This window comes from Phyllopteryx taeniolatus, chromosome 6, assembly GCF_024500385.1.
Source record: "Phyllopteryx taeniolatus isolate TA_2022b chromosome 6, UOR_Ptae_1.2, whole genome shotgun sequence".
Lineage (NCBI taxonomy): Eukaryota > Metazoa > Chordata > Actinopteri > Syngnathiformes > Syngnathidae > Phyllopteryx > Phyllopteryx taeniolatus.
The window spans coordinates 25,869,658-25,884,427 of NC_084507.1; the positions used below are offsets into that span (position 1 = coordinate 25,869,658).

At 42.6% G+C, this 14,770-nt stretch overlaps 1 long non-coding RNA gene across 1 annotated transcript in view; it reads left to right on the forward strand.

The window, feature by feature from the left end:
- Positions 1–9,256, forward strand: part of LOC133480107 (uncharacterized) — a 34,032-nt gene extending 24,776 nt beyond the window's left edge. Inside the window, exon 3 of the long non-coding RNA XR_009789185.1 lies at positions 9,126–9,256. This is a non-coding gene — a long non-coding RNA (uncharacterized LOC133480107). The remainder of the gene's footprint in view (positions 1–9,125) is intronic.
- Positions 9,257–14,770: the final 5,514 nt, after the last annotated feature.

The following is a 14,770-nucleotide window of genomic DNA, read 5'->3' on the forward strand; positions in this document are numbered from 1 at the left end:
ACAGGCAGAGGTCGGTACATAGGCAGGCAATCCAAAAAAGGCAACAGTATCCAAAAACGTGAGGCAAAAAGGCGAGCTCGATAATTGGAACAGGGTCTAGTCTTACTGTGAGTCTGTGACATGGAAACAAGGAATGCTGGAACGCGACGACATGGTACAACGAACTGCCGACTAGAAAGAATGAGACATGAGGTTAAATGCAAGAGGTTATTAGGGTGAACGAGGCACAGGTGGTGAAGATGTTCTCAGGAGCAGGTGTGTATGAGACAGGGGGAAGACAACGACCGGAACACACACCCGTGACAGCTCCATCCGTAAGTGCAACTTGAAACTCTACTATGCAAAGCAAAAGCCATTTATCAACAACACCCAGAAACGCCGCCAGCTTCTCTGGGCCCGAGCTCCTCTAAGATGGACTGATGCAAAGTGGAAAAGTGTTCTGTGGTCCGACGAGTCGACATTTCAAATTGTTTTGGGAAATTGTGGACGTCGTGTCCTCCGGGCCAAAGAAGAAAAGAACCATCCGGACTGTTATGGACGCAAAGTTCAAAAGGCAGCATCTGTGATGGTATGGGGCTGTGTTAGTGCCAATGGCATGGGTAACTTACATATCTGTGAAGGCACCATTAATGCGGAAAGGTACATACAGGTTTTGGAGAAACATATGCTGCCATCCAAGCAACGTCTTTTTCATGGACGCCCCTGCTTATTTCAGTAAGACAATGCCAAACCACATTCTGCACGTGTTACAACAGCGTGGCTTCGTAGTAAAAGACTGCGGGTACTAGACTGGCCTGCCTGCAGTCCAGACCTGTCTCCCATTGAAAATGTGTGGCACATTATGAAGCGTAAAATATGACAACGGAGACCCCGGACTGTTGAACAGCTGAAGCTGTACATCAAGCAAGAATGGGAAAGAATTCCACCTACAAAGCTTCAACAATTAGTATCCTCAGTTCCCAAACGTTTATTGAATGTTGTTAAAAGAAAAGGTGATGTAACACAGTGGTAAACATGACCCTGTCCCAGCTTTTTTGGAATGTGTTGCAGCCATAAAATTCTAAGTTAATGATTATTTGCTAAAAACAATAAAGTTTATCAGTTTGAACATTAAATATCTTGTCTTTGTCGTGTATTCAATTAAATATAGGTCGAACATGATTTGCAAATCATTGTATTCTGTTTTGATTTATGGTTAGCACAACGTCCATTTATTGTCCACAAGCATCTGTGTGTTTTCTTGCCAAACTCAATGCATTCTCTGTGATACCACTGTATAAATAGTGAAATAGTTTTCACTATTATCTCCTCACACTGGGCTTGCAGGGAAGAAAGAAAGAAAGAAAACAAAACACTACGGTTGTGGAAATAACTTGAAACAGATGAAAGGAATCCATAAATTTTCTATAGTACTTTCCTTATTAGGGACGCGGGTGACAAATTACAGTCTTAAATTAACCTAACACGCATGTTTTTTTGGAATGTGGGTGGAAGCAGGCCTACACAGAGAAAAACCATCCCAGCATGGGGAGAACATGAGAACCAAGGCCAAAGCTTCAGAGATTCAAGCCTAGGACATCTCGACTGCGAGGCAGATGTGCTATCCACTAGGGCGATAGATGGATAGATAGATGGATGGATAGAAAGATAGATAGATGTACTTTATTCATCCCATGGGGGAAATTAGCTTGTCACAGCAGCAATATTCACAAATACACACTTGTAATAAAGGAACAACTGACAAATTAAAATGAAATACAAAGAGAAGCATTGAGGAAGCAGTAAAAGAAATCTACTGTTGCTGTGGAAAATGATCGTACATGACACTATGGCAGCGTGCATTTCTGGCAAAACATATTTTTGACAGTGATATATATAATGATGTAACAATGAATTATAATACACCCAATGCATACAGTCTATGAAACTGTTGTGTAATATGATGAATGCATAATATTGCACACTGCAAGTCATGTTTGAACAGTGAGTACAAATTCAGTGGTATAAATATGGATAGTAATATAAACTGTGTATATTATGTATGTTAATATGCATAACATTTATTGCACTTATGTAATACTGGCAGCTAAATGAGTCAGTTTTTCCTGTGTTGAGGACTTAATGATTATTGCTGCCCCAATATTGTGAGTGTATGTGAATCATCAGAGTACTTCTGCAATGGCATGATCCAGAGTTGTATTGAAAGTCAGAGGTGTACAAGGTAAACAGAAACGGGAAGAAGACAGTTCCTTGTGGCACTCCAACATCACTGACCACAACGTCCAACAAGGTGCTGGCCAAGCGCACAAACCGGGGGCCTGTCTGATAAGTAGTCCATCATCTAGGAGACGCTGGATGATGAAACAACCATCAGCAGGAGCTTCTCACTCAACAGAAAAGGTTGGAAGATGTTGAAGGCAGAACCAGTCTCTCCTTCGCCTCATGACATGTGACGTCAGCGCAACAGGTCTGTAGTCGTTAAGACCAGATGAGGTGGCTTTCTTTCATTGGTACCGATACCAGCATTAGCACTTTCCTATTCTGTTCCACAATCACATTCAAACTGTTGAACCAAGTTGAAAGATGAGTTCCAGCAATAGTTAGATCCGCACATCCTTTTAATCAGCTTTCTGTCACGTACGTGGTTAGGGCGAAGGCGAGGAACGCAAGGCAAGAACATGGTGGACCCAATTGCAGGGAAGCAGGGAGGCAAGGCAGGAGTGCGTGAATCTCAAAATAATATTTAATCACAATGATTAAAACAACTGGTGACTAAACAACTGGCGACTAAACAACTGGCGACTATGACATGGCAAGACGTGTGACAACGACAATGAACCGACAAGGACTGAAAGAAACCAGGGAACTAAATACAAACAAATTGACGAGACAACGAGGAACACCTGGACAAGACACGAGTGGCTGGAGAGAGCTGATTGGTCGACACAAAGTAGACGAGAACAGGTGGACACAACAACCTAATGAGCACACGGCAAACATGGAACACAGGAAAACATGGAACAAAACTAAACACAACCCAAACCAAAACACAGACCATGACAGTACCCCCCCGCTAAAGGAACGGATCCCAGACGTTCCCCAAACAACAACCAAAAAGTCATCAACCCAGGGTGGGCGGAAGGGGGCCTGGAGGAGGGTACAGAGTCCACCCCTCAGGTCAGTCTGGTGGCCATCCGCCGGAGCAAGGACGGGTGGCGGCCGCTGGACGAGCGCCGCCGGAGCAAGGACGGGTGGCGGCCGCTGGACGAGCGCCGCCGGAGCAAGGACGGGTGGCGGCCGCTGGACGAGCGCCGCCGGAGCAAGGACGGGTGGCGGCCGCTGGACGAGCGCCGCCTGAGCAAGGACGGGTGGCGGCCGCTGGACGAGCAACCAGTCTCCTTCGCCTCATGACATGTGACGTCAGCGCAACAGGTCTGTAGTCGTTAAGACCAGATGAGGTGGCTTTCTTTCATTGGTACCGATACCAGCATTAGCACTTTCCTATTCTGTTCCACAATCACATTCAAACTGTTGAACCAAGTTGAAAGATGAGTTCCAGCAATAGTTAGATCCGCACATCCTTTTAATCAGCTTTCTGTCACGTACGTGGTTAGGGCGAAGGCGAGGAACGCAAGGCAAGAACATGGTGGACCCAATTGCAGGGAAGCAGGGAGGCAAGGCAGGAGTGCGTGAATCTCAAAATAATATTTAATCACAATGATTAAAACAACTGGTGACTAAACAACTGGCGACTAAACAACTGGCGACTATGACATGGCAAGACGTGTGACAACGACAATGAACCGACAAGGACTGAAAGAAACCAGGGAACTAAATACAAACAAATTGACGAGACAACGAGGAACACCTGGACAAGACACGAGTGGCTGGAGAGAGCTGATTGGTCGACACAAAGTAGACGAGAACAGGTGGACACAACAACCTAATGAGCACACGGCAAACATGGAACACAGGAAAACATGGAACAAAACTAAACACAACCCAAACCAAAACACAGACCATGACAGTACCCCCCCGCTAAAGGAACGGATCCCAGACGTTCCCCAAACAACAACCAAAAAGTCATCAACCCAGGGTGGGCGGAAGGGGGCCTGGAGGAGGGTACAGAGTCCACCCCTCAGGTCAGTCTGGTGGCCATCCGCCGGAGCAAGGACGGGTGGCGGCCGCTGGACGAGCGCCGCCGGAGCAAGGACGGGTGGCGGCCGCTGGACGAGCGCCGCCGGAGCAAGGACGGGTGGCGGCCGCTGGACGAGCGCCGCCGGAGCAAGGACGGGTGGCGGCCGCTGGACGAGCGCCGCCTGAGCAAGGACGGGTGGCGGCCGCTGGACGAGCAACCAGTCTCCTTCGCCTCATGACATGTGACGTCAGCGCAACAGGTCTGTAGTCGTTAAGACCAGATGAGGTGGCTTTCTTTCATTGGTACCGATACCAGCATTAGCACTTTCCTATTCTGTTCCACAATCACATTCAAACTGTTGAACCAAGTTGAAAGATGAGTTCCAGCAATAGTTAGATCCGCACATCCTTTTAATCAGCTTTCTGTCACGTACGTGGTTAGGGCGAAGGCGAGGAACGCAAGGCAAGAACATGGTGGACCCAATTGCAGGGAAGCAGGGAGGCAAGGCAGGAGTGCGTGAATCTCAAAATAATAATATTTAATCACAATGATTAAAACAACTGGTGACTAAACAACTGGCGACTAAACAACTGGCGACTATGACATGGCAAGACGTGTGACAACGACAATGAACCGACAAGGACTGAAAGAAACCAGGGAACTAAATACAAACAAATTGACGAGACAACGAGGAACACCTGGACAAGACACGAGTGGCTGGAGAGAGCTGATTGGTCGACACAAAGTAGACGAGAACAGGTGGACACAACAACCTAATGAGCACACGACAAACATGGAACACAGGAAAACATGGAACAAAACTAAACACAACCCAAACCAAAACACAGACCATGACACTTTCAGTAATTATCATGACTAAATGCTTCATTACATGACTGTTAATTACAATTGTTAGATGAAATGGTAGCTTTTGATGTTTAGACCTTTTTTGAGCAAGTTTTTGTTATTTTTGCTCTGGCTGGGTCCCACTTCGTGCACAGCTAAATATTTTTGCTGCTCAAATTCAGTTATTGACATCTGTACTTGCATGCTGTGAGCGTGTGTGTATTTAGTGTATTTGCGTGTGTGTGTGTGTGTGTGTGTGTCTGCGTGTATTTTTATGTTTGAACTGCTGTGAGGACATCCAGTTTGAGTAATTCTCCTCCAATGCGCTTTCCGGTTGAGAAACAGTAGTTTTTCTGTCGATATGGCTTATGGATTGGCACATTCAGCATACCAGCCCCCAGTCACACACCTACACATGCAAACTCTGGAAGAAACTAGATTCTAACTTTTTCTTTATTTTGTCTGGTGAAAGGTAACCAGGATGTATTCCCTCCACTTTCTGCTTCCAGGTGGCATAACCTAGTAGTGGATTGGTTGGTGGTTAGCTTGTCGCTGAGCATTAGAGAGATTTTACGGCTAGGCATAAATGTCTCTTTCACAAAATGTTATACATGCTCTAGTTTGCTTGCATTTTTCCAGGGTTTTAAAAACTATGACTGATATGATAGTCACAGGGGATACATTCCGTTAGGGTTAATTAAAACAAGTTTAGTTACATATGCGATGAACAGGCTGTCCTTTCAGAAACATCCATGCAAATATAAGAGGAGTCACTGACTTTGCATTTTGCTCCTTCAGCTATACTTTTTTTTTATTCATCCTATGGGGAGTTGGGTTGGGGCCATAGAAGATGTGTATCCATGCATTTTAACCTTTCAGATCCCTCTGCGAATGATGCATACAATCTACATACAGCGGCTGAAATAAGTATTTAACATGTCACCATTTTTCTCACTAAATATAATTCCAAAGGTGCAATTGACCTGAAATTTTCAGCAGGTGTTGGGAACAACCCAAGTAATCCATACATTCAAAGAAATCAGAACAAATAAAAAAATGTAATTGTGTAAAAAAATGTGAAATGACACAGGGAAAAAGTATTGAACACATGAAGAAGGGAGGTGAGAAAAGGCATGGAAAGCCAAAACAACTCCTAAAATCTATCAATAATCAAACAGCAATCCAGCCCCTTGTCAGTGCAAATGAATATCAGCTGATTCAGTCCTAATTGATGACCAACAAAAAGGTCTCATTGCCAAGGTGTGAGTCAAGGCACATCTCATGATGGGTAAGAGCAAAGTGCTGTCTCAAGACCATCGCAAACTAATTGTTGCAAAACATAACGATGGCATTGGTTACAGGTGCATATCTAAGCTTCTGAACGTTCCAGTGAACTCGCTTAGGACCATAATACGTAAGTGGAAAGCCAATCATACCACCATAAATTTGCCTCGATCAGGTGCTCCTCACAACATTTCTGACAGAGAAGTGCAAAGAATAATCAGAAAGTTTGTCCAAGAGCCAAGGAGCACCTGTGGAGAGCTTCAAAAAGACATAGAATTAGCAGCTCCTGTTGTCACAAAGAAAACAGTGAGTAATGCACTCCGTCGCCATGGCCTGTATGCACGTTCACCACGCAAGATCCCATTGCTGAAAAAAAGCATGTCAAAGCTCGTTTAAAGTTTGCTGAACAACATTTGGACAAGACAATTAAATACTGGGAGAATATAGTGTGTTCTGATCAAAGCAAAATTTAACTGTATGGATGCCATAATGAACACCATGTTTGGAAGAGAAATGGCACTGCACATCACCCTAAAACCACCATACCAACAGTAAAGTTTGGAACATGATGGTGTGGGGATGCTTTTAATCAAATGGTACTGGTAAACTTCACATTATTGAAGGAAGGATGAATAAGCAAATGTACAGAGACATTGTTGACAAAAATCTGCTGCCATCTACGAGGATGATGAAAATGAAATGAGGGTGGACATTTCAGCAGGTTAATGATCCAAAACATACTTCCAATGAAACTCTCAACTGGTTTCAAAGAAAAAAATAATAAAGCTGCTAGAATTGCCCAGCCAATCACCTGACTTGAAACCACTCGGAAATCTATGGAAATAACAGAAACTAAAGGTCCATAAAAGAAGCCCATGGAACCTTCAAGATTTGAGGACTGGTTGTGTAGAGGAATGGGCCAAAATCACACCAGAGCAATGCATGCGACTAGTTTCTTCATACAGGAGGCGTCTTGAAGCTGTCATTGCAAAGGGCTTTTGTACAAAGTGTTAAATAAATACCAGTTGGTGTGTTCAATACTTTTTCCCTGTATCATTTTACATTATCACACACAACAAAATTTCAGATCTTATTTGTTCTACCTTTTTTGTATGTATGGATTACTTGGGTTGTTCCCAACAACTGGTGAAATCTTCATGTCAATAGCACCTTTGGAAATATATTTAGTGAGAAAAATGGTGACGTGTTAAATACTTATTTCAGCCGCTGTATCCATTTATCAGAGTGTTTTGTCAGCTTACTTTGCTTGATGCGCTTGGAAAGTAATTACTTACCGGAAAACCACAATACTAAAAATAGTTGAATATACTGTGGTTCTTGAACCTTTTGGATAGTAGTTTCTCAGTTCTTTAGGGAATTTGGCTTTGGGATCGGACAGTATGTGAATATTGTTAATAGAGTGTAAATTGGATTTGCCCTTAAGGGCTGATAATGTTTCTTCTTTTTGCCGCTTAAGATCTACTTGATGATCTGTTCCCTGGTCTGAGGGAGGGTGGTCTACCATATCATTCAGCATTTCATGCATCTCTTTAGTCAAGTTAAATCTCTCCGTCAAACAATTTCCCATATGATATAATGAAAATAGCAATAGTTGTCAACGGTTTGACCCCGGAACTATCATACAACTTTTATCAGAGCAATGTTTTAATCCAGCTATCCCTTTTCATCATTGGTTGCAGGTGAACTAAAGCCTACTCCATCTGGCTTCTGGTGAAAGACAGGGGTAGGCTACACGCTGGACTGGTCACCAGCAAATCACATGGCACACATACTTTATAATCAAATAAGACAAGATTCAATACCTGAACCTATATTTTTCATTTTATTTTTATTAACATTTTAACAATCTTAATCAATTAAGCAAAAAAAAAAAAAAAAAGTAAAAAAGCAAAATGTGCAGACTTAATACTTAATATTTTAGTTTTATGTGACTTCAAAGGTGTGTTACAGCCGGTATCAAATCTGAATTGTTGAACAAGTTGTATTTGAAGGGACAATGGCTCCACCACTGTTCACGTCGCCAATGTGTTTGTGCAGCCGACGTTACAGTATGTGTTATCTTGTTTACTGAGCAGAGACAGTCGTGGCATCATCTGAGACAGAAATGTACTTCATGGCTTGTTAATGCGACTGTATTCATGTCATATGATACTCATATTAACCAACCGTTTCTGACTTTATCAGAGCATCAACATACTGTAAATAATTATAATGAAACAATCCATTGTTGCCTTGCACTAAGTGAAGTCTCTTGGTCCCATGTTAACAAACAGGTCTGTTCTGAGATAATACAGTACATAGTGTTTTTTAGATTAACCCTTCAGTGTCTTTGTTAGAATCCCAATTCCTCGTGTCACCACTGCGATCATACTTTCCACAACAAGAGCACAGTTACTGAATTTACTGTAGAAACTGTAAAATTGAAGGTCCCTGCAGTCCTACAAAATTCAGCCAAAAAATATGCCTCCAGACGCCAGCGTCACTATATGTTGCGTCGGTTGTTAAGGCAGTGTTTTGTTGTTATAATGGTTAACAAGTATGTTCCAAAAAGAGATGCTCGTCAAGTGTTTTTCTGTTCAGTCTTAATATTTTGCTTTTGGTCTCATTTGATAAAAACTGCACAGATAAAAAGTGTTTTGAAAAAATATAAAGCCTCCCAGTAAAATAATAATACAACACATGGCAGTTGTCACTGCTTTGTGAGTTATGTAATCCTGATAATAGGCAGTCTTTTTTTCCCAGCTTTTTCCCCCCCTCTGTCCAGACTAATTATCAGCTTGTTTCTGTCAGGTAAATAAAGCTTTTCCTCTCTGTGTCTCTTGCAATTCTCCTTTAGTGACATTCCCCCCTGTGTTGCTCACGGAATCTACTGCTCGGCAGGAAAATACCTGTCATCGGTCACAAAGGCCACTGGACACGTGTCTCAGCGAGTGACGTCGCACGCACGTCTTACTCCAGCAACTTTACTATACACACGGTAAGCCAGGGAAACCCTCACGCACACAAACATACACAGCCACACTCACTAATCCAATTAGGACATTAGTTTGTGGCCTGGGCCTCATTGGACACATGCTGATCCAATTATTAGTGGATGGTTAAGCCAGGCAAACCGAGTGTTTCCCTTCACTAATGTGCTTAAGTGGCACTGTGCCACTGCACCATGAGGACACCTCATACGCACAAAGGATCACCCCCCCCCCCCCCCCCAACCCCCGCTACGTATGTGAACAAACACCCCGTCTGCCCGGTGAGTCAACCAAGGTGTGGAGGAAGCCAAAAGTGACTTCCACTCAGTCAGCAGAATTGCAGTGAGGAAAAACCGGAAACCCAGGGCTTAACCTTGGGGATAAGAGACTTTCCCCTGCGTAGAACTCATATAAAACTCCTGACCGCGTGCCAGGAATAGTCACAGATGTCTACACTGTGGACATTATCATCAGTAATGCCAAACAATCAACGGAGGAAAAGGTCTCGGGGGAGCCGCTTTCACCCACCAAACACGCTCATTTTCCTTCCACTAACAAAACATTGACACCAATTTGGAGAGCGTGTGCATGTGTGTGGATAGTTCCTGAGAGGCTCTTCATCGCACAACATGCATCAATGAGGCGCACTCCAAACAAGGACACAATTCCATACAGGGGCTCTTATCTAACCCTCACTTGTGCAGTGAGGATGTGTAGGGCTGTTCTAGTCTCTTATATTCTCTCGACAGACATACACATTTTATTGATGGTCATCTGAGGCGGCGGGATTGAGTGCTATGGCCTTTTCACTCTTCATGTGACGTGCTGCAGTTGTTAACTGTTAACGTCTCTCTCTCAAACACACACACACACTGGTTAGAACAACAATGTTGGAAGTATAACAACATATCATGCATGTCCTGATGTGACTGTCAGCATATTACAGTGTTCCCCCGCTAAATTTAATATTATACGGTTCATCGTTTATGCCCTTGCTATATTGCAGATTTTGAAGCAATCGTTTTAAAAAAAAAAAATGTTTTTACAGTATACAGGAAAGTCAAAATTTGGGTTGTTTTGAGTTGCGCTTTCAGTGTAGTACCACGTTGTTCGACAACATGCCAGGCAACACTGAGCTCTACTGGATGTAGATGCAACGTAATTAAAAAGAAAAAAGAGACAGAGAATGTCCCCAAGCCCAAACTCCACGAATAGTTGTCATTCCCACATTGCAGAGTGAATGTCTCTGAGTATTGTTGTATGCTTTGTTTGTATATGTTACTGCTCAAGATATGTAAAGTGGCAGTTGCTTGAAGGTTAATAATTCTCGTAACAGCTATCCTACTTTCCGTTTGTCCGTCTATGGCGTTGAATGTTAGCATTAAGCTAGCAGAATTTCAGTTCAAATTACAGTTTTCATGAACATTTTGGTGTTTCACCCATTCTTTTATGATCCAATTTTACAGTGAACTTCAACTGAGTGACAAATAAGCAGGGGTTCACTCTACTCCACACTGCAAGAAAATGGAGAAAGCATATTATCCCATCATAGTGTTTTTATTATTCTTTAGGATATTGCCAATTTTGTGTTAAAATCAACAAAACATAAAATATACCAGCATATAATCACGAGACCCCAAACAAAGCTGGCCTGCATGGCTTTCATCTTCTCCACACACTTCGATCAAGTTGTGTTTATTTCACTTTAAGAAGGGAAAACATTGATCATAAGAATTAATAATAATCTCATCTTTGTTCTTCTCTTGTATAGTATGTTGGCCACATGAACCTGAATGGATTTTGCCTGTCTCGAGGCAGAATTGTTGGCTGTAAAGTGTAGCAATCAGTGTTGCTGCAGGAGGCACTTTAACAACTTGCAGACACACAAATTACATCTCTATTTGTAATGGATCTTCTTTGATCGACAACAGAAGAGGATTGGCGGTAAAATAATAACAAATAACAAAGAGAGTGGCTTATACAGATAGTGGTTTGTCTACGCCGAAAAAGTCTCGGCCGTGGGAGTGAACAACATATGATTGCAGTGGTCCGGTGTGGACGACAAGGAAAGTGAGGAGAAGAGGGAAGAGGTTTCAGCTGGAGGGGACAGTGGGGGGATAGCACATAGCCCTGGGGATGTCTAAGTATGTACAATGTTAGTGTGTGTGTGTGTGTGTGTGTGTGTGTGTGTGCGCATGCCCGAGGTAAAGCAGGAGATGTTGAAGCTGATTTGTTCTGATGGACTCAAACACAGACACAGACTCTGCCAGTGACTCACAGACGAGACGCAAGTATCCCTTAGGGGACAGCCGAGGGCGTGCGTACACACACACACACACACACACACACACACGCTTGGCAGGTTAGATATCTGCCTGCACGTGTATCTTGCTCTAGCAGTGATGTGAGGGGAGCGTCGTTGGGATGTTTAACTTCAGTTCTTCAGAAAGCAGCATTATATTGAAACCTCTCATTGTGCCTTTATTTGCCCTCCCTTTAGCGCAATTCTATGTGAAAATGGGATTTGGTTCAAACTGGGTTACTTTCTCACGTCTAGTTCAGTGTGACAGTGGCAGAAATGTATGAAAGCACAATGTCCAGTTGTGTTGTTGCCTATAGTGTGAGTCATGAATGGTGCTTATTGAGTGAGCTGGGTGCATGGATGCCTCCTCTCTGGGCAACAGAAGTTTCGCAAAGCCACTTGAGCTTGCGCACACAATAAAGACGGATGATGAGGCGAGATGAGGATGCCAAAGCCCTCCAGTTATTGCCCCGAATCCATTTCTTTGCTGCGTTCCCTCCCTGACTAACTGCTCATAATCGTACATTAAAAATGCGAGCGAAACACTTGAGCTGTCGTATTGTTGTGTTGCTGGAAACACACACAAAAGCATATGAACGCACACATTTGCCTGCACGCTCACAACAAGATGGAGACACGCAATTTTACACACTCATTAAGGCGCACAAAGCGCCAGTGGCTTAATATGAGCTGTGTGTGACGTCAAGCGTATGCTCGTTATAATAGTGCTGGGAGCATCAAAGTGACAGATATCACACACAGGCAAACACAATGAATTATCGTTGGGTCATTTTGAGATCAAACCATTAAACACAATTGAATGCGCCTTTGTTAGGAGCAGGAAATTGTCGTGCGGTTGTGTCATGTGCTTTGTGAAAAGTGGGTTCGAATTTATACAGACTTTTGCAGATAAAAGATGTGCTGTAATGGTCTATATCCCTATGAATTGCTTTTGGTGTTCATAATTCAGTCATAATGGAAATGTAAAAGTGGCCAAAAGTTAGCACACATACCCACACACAAGTCTTTATATGGTGTTCTTTCATTTTATAATTTTTTCTAAGTTTTTTTTTTTAAATAAATGGATGTACGTGATTTGGGCGTTTGCACACTGCTCTGCTAACTACAGGAGTGTAATAAGTGGTTAAATGATACTTAATCATCTTTTTACATGGTTTTATTATCCATAAATTATTTGATGAAACAAGTCATTTTGATACATCCATCCACCCATCCGTTTTCTGTATTGCTTATCTTCACTAGGGTCGCGGGCGTGTTGGAGCCTATCCCAGCTATCTTTGGGCGAGAGGCAGGTACATCCTGAACTGGTCGCCAGCCAATGACAGGGCACATATAAACTAACAAGCATTTGAACCCGGGTCCTCAGAAATGTGAGGCAAATGTGCTAACCAGTCGCTCACCGTCTTGCCGAAACACTGGCTAGTTGCAGAGTAAATATTTACACTTATGTTCCGGAATTTTCATCACATTCTGTGTGTAGTTGGATGTTGTCGAGCTTAACATGTCCACCCTGTCATCATGAAATATCAGTTGATACAAAAACCTTTCAGAAATTCGAAATGTAGTTGTTAAACAATAAACATAGGCGCTACCGATCATTGCAAACTAGAACTAGTAGACATTCCAACAGCTTCTTCCCTCTTGCAATCAACTTCTTAAACAGCTAACCTATAATTCCATTACAACAAGCTGGCAATTTTTTGACTTGAGTTCGTTGTCACATTTCTGTGGGGCCAATTATGTATTACTCGTGCACTCACTGTCGTGGTCTCGCCATGCTGCACTATTTGCATATACTGGCCACTCATGCCAGAGTAGCATCTGCTCCATTTGCACACTGATTGAGGAGTATCTGTAACATTTGCACAACCATTGTCCCAGATTATCGCACTACTCGTCACTTTAAACCGCATACACTCCTTGAAGTCTCAGCGCCCTTTGCACAATGGTCATTGCACCGGACTATTGCAATATAAGTCATCGAACTGCTCTAAGTGCTAGAGGACTCTGCATCTTTTTGCACAATTGTTTTTTGTCAATGTCTTTATGTCTCCAAAGTGTTCTGTAAATTGACTGTCTGTTGTACTAGAGCGGCTCCAACTACCGGAGACAAATTCCTTGTGTGTTTTGGACATACTTGGCAAATAAAGATGATTCTGATTCTGATTCTGATTCTGATTCTGATCAGCTCATATATTTTGCTTGCATGCACATTTTCTGGAACTGATTTTGTTTTTTAAATAAATGAGGGAGCTCGACGAATATGTATTTCTGACAGCATAACGTCTACTTTATACAATTAGTACGAAGTTCAATGGAAAATGTCAGATTTTTCTTGGGTGAAATGGGGGAAATCTCAAGGGCATTTTATGGATCACCATAAGTGAGGGGTCAGGTGAAATAGCTGGTGGCGTGAACATTCATTTAGTATTCTTTCATGCTTTGCAGAAGTCCGGGAAGTTGTTCAGCTAGCCATAAGTGAATGTGTCTATTGTGCCTCATGGGTCACTGTAGGTGAGATGTGGGAACTGGCGACAGCGGGAGGATTCTTTCCATTGCTTTGTGGAAGTGGAATATTTGGTTGGTTCTGTCCCGGACAGAAAAGAAAACCCGTTTGGGATCAGGAGGAAATTGCAGACAAAGAAACAAAGGCTTAAGAGATTGCTTGTCTTTCCACGAGTGGGAAACAAACATGTGTTATGATTTAAAACAAACCATAAGGGGACTAATGGAGTGCTTATTTGCTCACATAACAGTGCAGATCTATTGTCAGCGTTCGGTGCTCATAGTGATGATGAAAATGCTCACCGCTAATCGTGCGTGTGTATTTACTATATGTGTTTGTGAGAAAATACTGTAATAAATACGGTATGTTTTTTTGCTTTTTGCTCTACTGCTTATTGGTAAATGGGATGAATAGTGAATTATTTGGGAAATTATCCACATTATGTTAAATCAAACTTATCCCTGGTGAAAGTGACCTTAGCCCATCATCTTAGCTACAAATCAAAATAAGGAAGCTGCTCAGTTTTGATTGATTATGCAGGTAAATTTTACAGCACTTCTTCTTCTTCTTCTTCTCCTGTGAGTTTTCAGTATAAATTAGGACATTGAGGTAAATATCTATAAGGTGTAGCGACGGGGCCGAACGTGTCTGAAGTGGACCATTGCGGAAAAAAAGAGGTTGCT